At 31.9% G+C, this 8,986-nt stretch overlaps 1 protein-coding gene across 3 annotated transcripts in view; it reads right to left on the reverse strand.

Annotated features, from left to right (window-relative positions):
- SPATA16 (spermatogenesis associated 16) overlaps positions 1-8,986 on the reverse strand; it is a 203,246-nt gene that overhangs the window by 134,789 nt on the left and 59,471 nt on the right. The window lies entirely within an intron of this gene.

Consider the following 8,986-nt stretch of genomic DNA (forward strand, 5'->3'; position numbering starts at 1 on the left):
CACATACTTTTTCCAAACTACAAGTAAAATATTAACATTTTTATTATAAATTAAGTAAATTGTTCCTGTTCACTATTAAGTGACTTTAAGTAACACATTTTACTGTAAAATGCTTCCTGTAAAATATTTTTAAAGTACGATATATTTTAAAGGGATGCCGTTAGCTAAGAATGTCTGTTTTAAAAATAAAACACACAATAAGCAAAGATATTAATAGAAAACCAAGTATAAATCATATTAAATACCAGTGCTTTTACGAAAACCTAGCTGAGCAATGATCTAGCACAGTATCAGGTTTGATTTAATATAATAAAGGGTGTCGGAAGTAAACTCCTAGGAGCCATTAACATGATCGGTGATTAATTTGAGTCTGAATCATATTCTCTAGGATGTTATTGAAAGAAAAGAAGTGAAAATTTATTAGAACTTATTGGCAGAGGCCACAGTATCTGAAAAACATGGCAGGAATGTGGAATTCTTAATAAAAATTCCAGGAAGTCAGTGGTTTCTGGGCACCATAGATAAACTGGAGAAAAGAAAATTAATTTTGAGGGGAGAACCCAAAACATTAAGGAGTGTCAATAATATGGCAAGGATAGATCAGCACTTTCTTTTCCCCCAGAGTTTTCTACTGTTTCTTAGAATCAAGACTGATGGAGAAGAGGAAACTCCACCTCTATTTAAGTGACCTTATTCAGAATATCTGCTTCTTTGCTCTTTTCTGTCTCCCCTATGCTTTCTCACCAGGGGTAGTAATATTTAGAGTTGTCACCTTTTTATATATACCTAATGTAATATTTCTTACATTCTAAATCCTGTTTGCTTAAATATTGTTAAAACCAAATTTTCTTTCATAGATTCAGTTGAGATTGGCTTGCCATTTACACTAAATTATTGTCAATTATTTTTTAAGGTGCAATTTCGTTGAGAATGGCTATATTCTGTTCTAAAATGTATTTCTCTCTTCTTAATTTTATCCAAAAACTATAAACTGAAAGAGAATCTAGGTGTTTGAATTGGTAGTTATTTGGTGCTACTAACTTTTGCCTGGATATCCTGTCAATTCTGAGAATTCATATCATTTTTAAGTCTTTTCTAATTTGATGGATGAAATTTGTTACGGTATAGTTAAGTCAATATATATTTATTGAGTAATTACTAGTGATTGTCAGACAAAGTTACTGCCGTTGAATTCTAATTTAGATAGGTTTTTTTCATGAATTTTTGCTACCAGTCTGATCCCATAGGACCCAGAAATACCTAAACAGATAGTTTTTCAGAAAAAAAAAAAGGTTTCTGTATGGCATAGCTCTTTATAAAGCCCAAATCAGTAGAAAGTAAAATGACTAGAAATTATGTAGTTATATTTATTAGCATATCATAGTATTAAAATTCCAGACTTTGATTAATGTTATCCTCTAAAGTAAGTTGACATTTTTTTCATCTTAAATGCTCAAACTCACTCATGGATTTTTTTTTTTTTAACATAAAATCTTAAGCAAACAAAATGTACTCTTTGCCCCTGCCTCCCCTTGTGTTCCTCTCTGCTGCCATAGAGCAGACACGTCTCCTCTCTGGCACACTTTTTGTGGGATAAATGCCTGGGACATTCACAGAGTAGTCAGGAAGTAACTTCCACAAGGACATTCAATTCTTATGTGGCAAAAGGAAGCTGACCTTCAGATTTAATAATATTAAAGACTTTGTCTGTGAACACTGGGAGAAAGTGAAGAATAAATGCCTGGTCTTCTAGTGTCTGTAATATTCTCTACTTCTATGAGATTCAAGGCTAGAAAAGGAATAAAATGATCAGTAATAACACCCTGAAGAGTATACTTTATGAAACCAAACTATAAGACAGCAAGGAGAGACAAAGATAACTTTTCAATTCACCTTAAAATGGGAAAACAGGCAGCCTGCTGGATAGGTTTATTTATATTTGTGGTGATTTTGGTTTATCAGTCAAGTACTATAAGATAGAAAACTTTACTGTTTTTATCAAAGATTGCTTTATTTGTTTGTCAAAGTGTTATGTCTTTGAAATAAGCTTTGCAATGAGGCAAATTGTTATAAATACGTTGAAGTTAAAGGCAGAATTACAGTAAATATACACAAAAATACTGGTATCAGGATTACAAAACATATTCCAGATATTTTGTTGAATTTTAAAAATTTCATGCAGACATTTGTAGAGACTGAGAAGTTAATTTTCTAGAAGATCAAGGACTTCAATATGAGATGTATTTGTTTGAATGTAGGAATGGTGACTTAGTTCAAGTTATATTTGTCTGAAGCTATATACTTTACCTCTTTGGTGAAATAAGTCATGGAGATAAGGTAATAAAACTTTTAAACTCCCTGATACAGTCTATCAGTGAGAAGACTGAATTAGGAAAAATTAGGTGTCAATTTTTTGTTTTGAAAGGAAATTTATGACATTTTTGAATGAAGCATGGACAAATTAAAAGCATATTTAAGGCAATATGCAGTGAAAACTCTTGTGAGTATAGTTGTTTTGGTAAGAAGCTAGATATTAAAATGAGATTTCAGTAGTAAATTAGAATCATAAGCTCAAATTTTAATAAGAAACACATATTTTATAAAATATATTTAATATTTTATAAAAACAAGATAATACTTTGGAGTTATAAAACCTTTTTCTAAGGCATCTCAAAGTTCTTTTAAGAAATAAATATCAAACCTGTTTTCAGAAGTTGTGGCACAAAGGAATTTCAAGGTATGTTTAAAAATAGATAACATGAAGCCCAATACTAGCAGAAATAACCAAGATTAAGTATTAAGTTATGGGTCCTATTTTAAAAAATGCAACCACAAATTTTTCTTTAATTAGGATCATCATTAGTAAGATTGCTATTGCTAATAGATTCTCCCTTATTAGAATATTGTATGAAGTTTACCCACCGTACTTTTGGAATATAATTTTGAGTGATCCATGAGAATCTGGGAGAGAACAATAAATCTTGAAATATGTGGCATTATCTGAGTTTTATCAGATATTTGCAAATAAGAGTATATACATATCATTCAACCAATTAGAAAATTTTATGATTTTTATATTGTTTTGGAAATTGCAAAAAAACTAAAGCTGGAGAATAAGGAGAATAAGTCACTCATAACCCTATAACCATGTATAATTGCTATTAATTTTTAGCATGTTTCTTTCCATACTTTACATGTTTTTATATGATAAATTTTATATTGTATATAATTTTTGATTTCCTTTTTCATATGCTTTGCTTCTTTTTATGTGTTTTCAATTAAAATCTAACACATATAAAAATATCCTCATGGTACAATTATAGTTGGATATTTTAATGTCCTACCCTCAGTAAATGATAGAAATACTGGAAAAAAAAATCAGCAAAGATCCAGAAGGTCTGAATGACACAATCAACCAACAGGATGTAATTGGCATGTATATAAAACACTCCACCTAACAATAGCAGAATAAGTATTTTTCTCAAGCACCCATGGAAAAGTCACTGATATAGATAGACCATATCATGGGCAATAAAACAAACCTCAATAAAGAGAAAAATATTAAAATCATTTGGAGTATATCTCTACCATAATGGAATCAAAACTCAACAGTTAAAAAAAAAGAATCCAATCGGAAAATGGGCAAAAGACATGAACAGTTTTTTTTTATTGAAGAAAACATTCAGATGGTACATAAGCTCATAAAAAGGTGTTTGACATGTTTATTGTTTGACATCATTAGTCATCAGAGAAATGTAAATTAAAACTACAATACCACCACATACCTATTAAAATGAAAAATAGTGACAGCACCAAAAGCTGAGAATGGTCAGGAATTGGATCACTTACACATCACTGATGGGAATATAAAATGGTACAGCCACTGGAGAAAACAATATGGCAGCTGCTCAAAAAACTAAACATGTACTTTACAACTCAGCAAGTGCACCTTGGGCCCTTATTCCAGAGAAATGAAGACTTACGTTCACCCAGAAATCCATACATGAATATTTATGGCAACTTAATTCATAAAAGCCCTAAATTTGAAGCAGTCTAGATGCCCTGAAATGGTGAATAATTAAACAAACTGTGGTATTTCTATTCTGTGAAATATTATTCAGCTACAAGAATAAACAAGTGAGTGATAATGCAACAACTTAAGTGAATCCCTAGGGAATTATGCTGAGTGGAAAAAAGCCCATCCCAAGAAGTTATATACTGTTTGATTACCTGACAAAATTATAGGGATAGAGAACAGATCAGTGATTGGAGCAGTTAGGGGTAGAATGGGTGTTGTGGTTATAAAGGAAGGAATCCTCCTAGTGATAGGACTGTAAACTGTACTGTATCTTGGCTTTGGTGGATAGATACATAGAAGACATAAACACACACATCACACACACACAAGTATGAGTAAAGTTGGAGAAATTTTAAGATTGGTGGAATGCGTGAATGTTAATATTGTAGTGGCAGGACTAGTTTCATAAGAACTTACCAATGGAAGAACCTGCTTAGAGTAAATGGGATCTCTCTGCATTATTTCTTACAACTGCATAAGAATCTACAATTACCTCAAAGTCAAGTTTACTTTAAAAAAAATCATGTTAAGATTTAGGTATCTTTCAGTTTATCCCCCTCCTTTTGTATTAGTACAACTATTATCACGTTTAACTGGAGTTTGAGTTAAGAAGAACAATCATATCCGAGGAAATAATTTTCCATAGGATTTTTTGGGTCAAATTATGGACTGATTCTTATAAAGAAAGGTAATAATTCATAATAAGTTTTGCTCTGAAGTTTTATTCAGCAGCCATTGTGAAAGTCTGCACCAGCCCCTCCACATTCTATTACTGTGACCTCCTGTTTGAGGACACTTGCCATGAGATGAGGGTTGTATTTAGTGATATTCACAGAGAGAAGTTGGCAAGTCCTTTTGTATTATGACTTTATTATTATTTTTTTCTTAACTATCTTTCAGTTTGCTAGCACCCGCTTCCAAGTAGTTTTTGCAAGAGGGGTTAGTTATATGGATGGTAACTTTTCTGAGCTCGTGCATAGCTGAGAATACATTTTTGCTGGCTTAACACATGCAAATGAATGAGGGTGAGTATATGTTTCTTGAGACGTAACCATTTCTCTAAATACATAGTTCTCTATTTATATTCATCTATTTAACATATAGAGAAGAAAAAAATGATACTTTTTTTGATGAAACAACAAAATTTAAAAGAACTTCCTTATTTATTCTTTTTCCCTTAACATACATTTTTTTCTATATTCTTGCAATTCAAAATATCCTTAATTATTGCTACCATGAATCCAGATGTGTTCTATTGTCATTTATTTTGCCTGGAAAGAGGTAAGGTATTTGTGTTTTCTTTCTCAGCATTTTTTTCTTTTTTAACTTAGAAAAGTTTTCTTCACTTACATCTTTATTATTCTCATTCCAACTGACATATTTTCTTTCTTATGAAAGTAATTCTTAAGTTGTATCTTCCATCTCTATTCTTCATGTCAATTAGGCTTTCTGATTTGTTTCTCCTCTGCATTCTAGGAGAGTGTCTCAAGATTTTCTGCTAAATCACTGGCTTTATTTTCCCCATTATTAACTCTGCTTCTTTTTATAATGACTGTAATTGCAAACATTTAAATAGTGCTCACTGTTACAAGCAATGTTCTAAGAGTTCTCCATCTGTTACCTTATTTAATAATCACTCTACAAAGAATCGGTTTCATGCTCATTGCCTTAGTCCGATCAGGCTGCTGTAACAAAAAACTAAGGACTAGTTGGCCTAAAAATATATATATATATATAATATATATATATATTTCTCATAGTTCTGGAGGCATGGAAGTCCAAAATCAGGGTGCGGTATAGTCCAATTCTGGTGAAGGCCCTCTTTAAGTTTGCAGACTGCCAATTTCTCATTGTAACTTCCCGTGGCAGAAAGAGAGTCAGAGAGCTCACTGGGGTCTCTTTTATAAAGACACAAATCCTGTTCATGAGACCTCCCCATTTAATGTTTTCCCTAGTGAGAAATTTCTCTAGTGGCACTGAAATTTTTTAATGTTGTAAATAACATACATTAAGCAGCCTTTGTGCATCTTTGCCCACACATTTGATCATTTCTAAATTGTAATACTCTTATCTGTTATAAAGTATTCTTGCATATCAGAATTGCTGAGTCAGGTGTATATATTACAATTCAAAAAACATATTTTAGAAAATACACATTATGAATGTGCTCTCCAGAAAAGTTGTAAAAAATACTTTTCCCAACAAGGTATTTAAGTTCTTGTTTTTCTGTATCCTCATGCACACTAGATATTAGCAATGTTTTAATCTATTTATTCTTTGCTAATAAGATGAGCAAAAGTGGCACCTCACTTTAATTTGATTCATAACCACTCAAGTTTATTGGCCATGTGTATGTGTATACTGTTTGTTATGAGTTTTATTCATCTTTAAATTGGGCTGTTCTAATTCCTGCTGATTTATTTTCATTTAGAAATTTATAATTAGATTTTTTCCAAATACGTTATTTATTTTGAGTTATGTTTATCACATTTTGGTGTCAGGTTTATGCTAACAGTATAAACCAAATTGGAAAGATTCTCATCTTTTTCAATACTCTGGAACATTTTGAAATAAATAGTTTAAAAAAACTGAGCCCAGCTCCTTTTATTTGATTATTGTTCTTGAAGGTTTTCAATGTTTTATATCAGTTTTGTTATATTTTTCTAGAAAATGATCAGTTTCATTAAGATTGCAAAGTCTGTCATTACACTGAAGAACATTACATTCTTAGAACATTTTAAATGCCTGTGTGCCAGTGGTATCATTCCCTTTTCCACTCTTAGTACCATACAGTTTTGTTTTCTCTGTTTATTTCTTCATTAGAATTGCAGGGGTTTAATTATTTTGTTTTCTTAAAAACAACACAGTCTTAGATTAATTTATTAATTCTCCTACTCTGCTTCCTAATTCACTGATTTTGGTTTTTATGTTGCCTTTGTTATTTTTCTCTCTTGCTTTCCTAAGTGTTTTTGTTTTTTTTGTTTTGTTTCTGTATAGTATTTTTTTTTGTTTTACTAATATCTTTAGTTGAATACTTAGTTCATTTATTTTAGTTTTTCTTATATATGAGGGTGTTGTGTGCTTCTGTGCTTTACTCAGGGAAAAAAAATCATAGCTTTTATTTCCATCTTTTTTCCCAGTAACTCTTGAAGAAAGTGTGGGCTTATTACTATTCTTTAAAATGTTGCCATCTGCTTTTCTTAGTTATTGGTGAGAATAGACCTTTTTGTTTATTTGTTAGTCATTTATAATTTGTAGTTTATGGATTGTTTGCTGAGATCCTTTACCACTTGTCTTTTACACACTTACTCTTTTCCTTGTTAATTTTTATGAGATCAGTCATGTACGTCTGGTGTTCTGGAATGTTCCGCATTTCTTTCCCCATCCTACAGACTTGAACTTCTCTGGAGAACTGTTTCTACCTCATGTTATAGCCTTTTTTAGGTACAGGTGTTATGACTGCAGGAGTTCAGTGTTGAGGGACCCTTCTTTACTATATGGGACAAACATCTGCCTGAGAATGAAGCCAATATAGAAGGAATGGAGCCAAAGATGGAGAGGTTGGAAAGCCCAACAGTAAATCCTGAAGATGTTCTCCTAAATCAGAATATAAAAGATAATCTGAGAAGGCAATATTCATTGGTTATTTTGAAAAAGTGAAATTAAGGAATTGGAGGAAATAGAGAAAATTATAAACAAATCAAAAATTAAATTGTAGAATGAATTTTAAACTACAAGCATCAGTAAGTGATAATATCAAGCCAGGAATGTAGAAGATGATCTCTAAAAAAGGCAAGATATTAAAGATGCTATTACTAATGAATTTTTACAATTTCTAAGACATTTTTATGTATATAATTACATCTGACTTTTTAATGTCTCCATGAAGTAGTTAAAACAGTTTGTCTCATTTGACAGGTACTAAAAATGATGCGTGAAGGGAGTCAACTGCATAGTGATAGATGGTAATTAGACTTGTGCTGGTGACCACTTTGTAGTGAATAAAGATGTTGAATTATAATGATAATCTACTGAAACTTACATAATTTAAAAAAAGAGAAGAAAACCTGTGCTAAAAGAGGCCTAGCGATTTGCCCCAGTAAGTAACAGAGGCTAGAACTGATTTTTTTTAATCGAAAGTTCTCTTGCCTTCACATCAGACACATTGTCCTAAATTATTCTATTCACTAATTTTTTAAACCTTAGTACTTAGCACCTATGTTAAGACATTCAGTAGAACTTCTTCAGTAGAACTCATCTTATTCAGTGAAACTTCTAATGGTTTTCTTTTGGAAACTATGACTTTAGGATTCCACCTGCTTCTTTTTTTTTTTTTTTTTTTGCTTTCTTTTCACTATGTAGAATCAGGATTCCTAAGGCCTGACTGTACAAGAGCATGGTCTAAGCCAAATGTTTGGTAGAGATTGGGTTGGTAGTTTCTTCTTGAGTCTCCTTGCAGCCAGCCTCAGTACTGTTAGAACTTACATAGATAACTCTTTGCCAGGAGAATTGGAAGACGGAAAAAACAAAACAAACTTCAACCCCCAGTGTTCACTGCTCTTTCTTTCACCACCTCTTCTCATTAACTTCATATCTCAAGGTGAAATAAACCATTGCTTGTCAATTTCCATTAGGGATTAACATTTACACATTTATGCATAGATATAAAAAAGAGAGTACTAATCGTGGAATTAGAGGGTGAAATAGCATTGACAGCCCCAGGAACGTGTCCTCGTACAAAGTAGGGGACTAATGGCATTCTAGTTGCTAAAGGCCCTGTGTCTCTTAGTTGGGCATGCAATAGGTAGAGGTAATAATCTGTGTTTTATCATTCGTTCTTTTGTGTTTTGGAAAATTCCACCTAGCGTCTGGCAGGCCTTTGCAGTTAGCCTTCTTTTCAGAAATCTC

The sequence above is a fragment of the Vicugna pacos genome, chromosome 1 (genome assembly GCF_048564905.1).
Source record: "Vicugna pacos chromosome 1, VicPac4, whole genome shotgun sequence".
Taxonomy (NCBI): Eukaryota; Metazoa; Chordata; class Mammalia; order Artiodactyla; family Camelidae; genus Vicugna; species Vicugna pacos.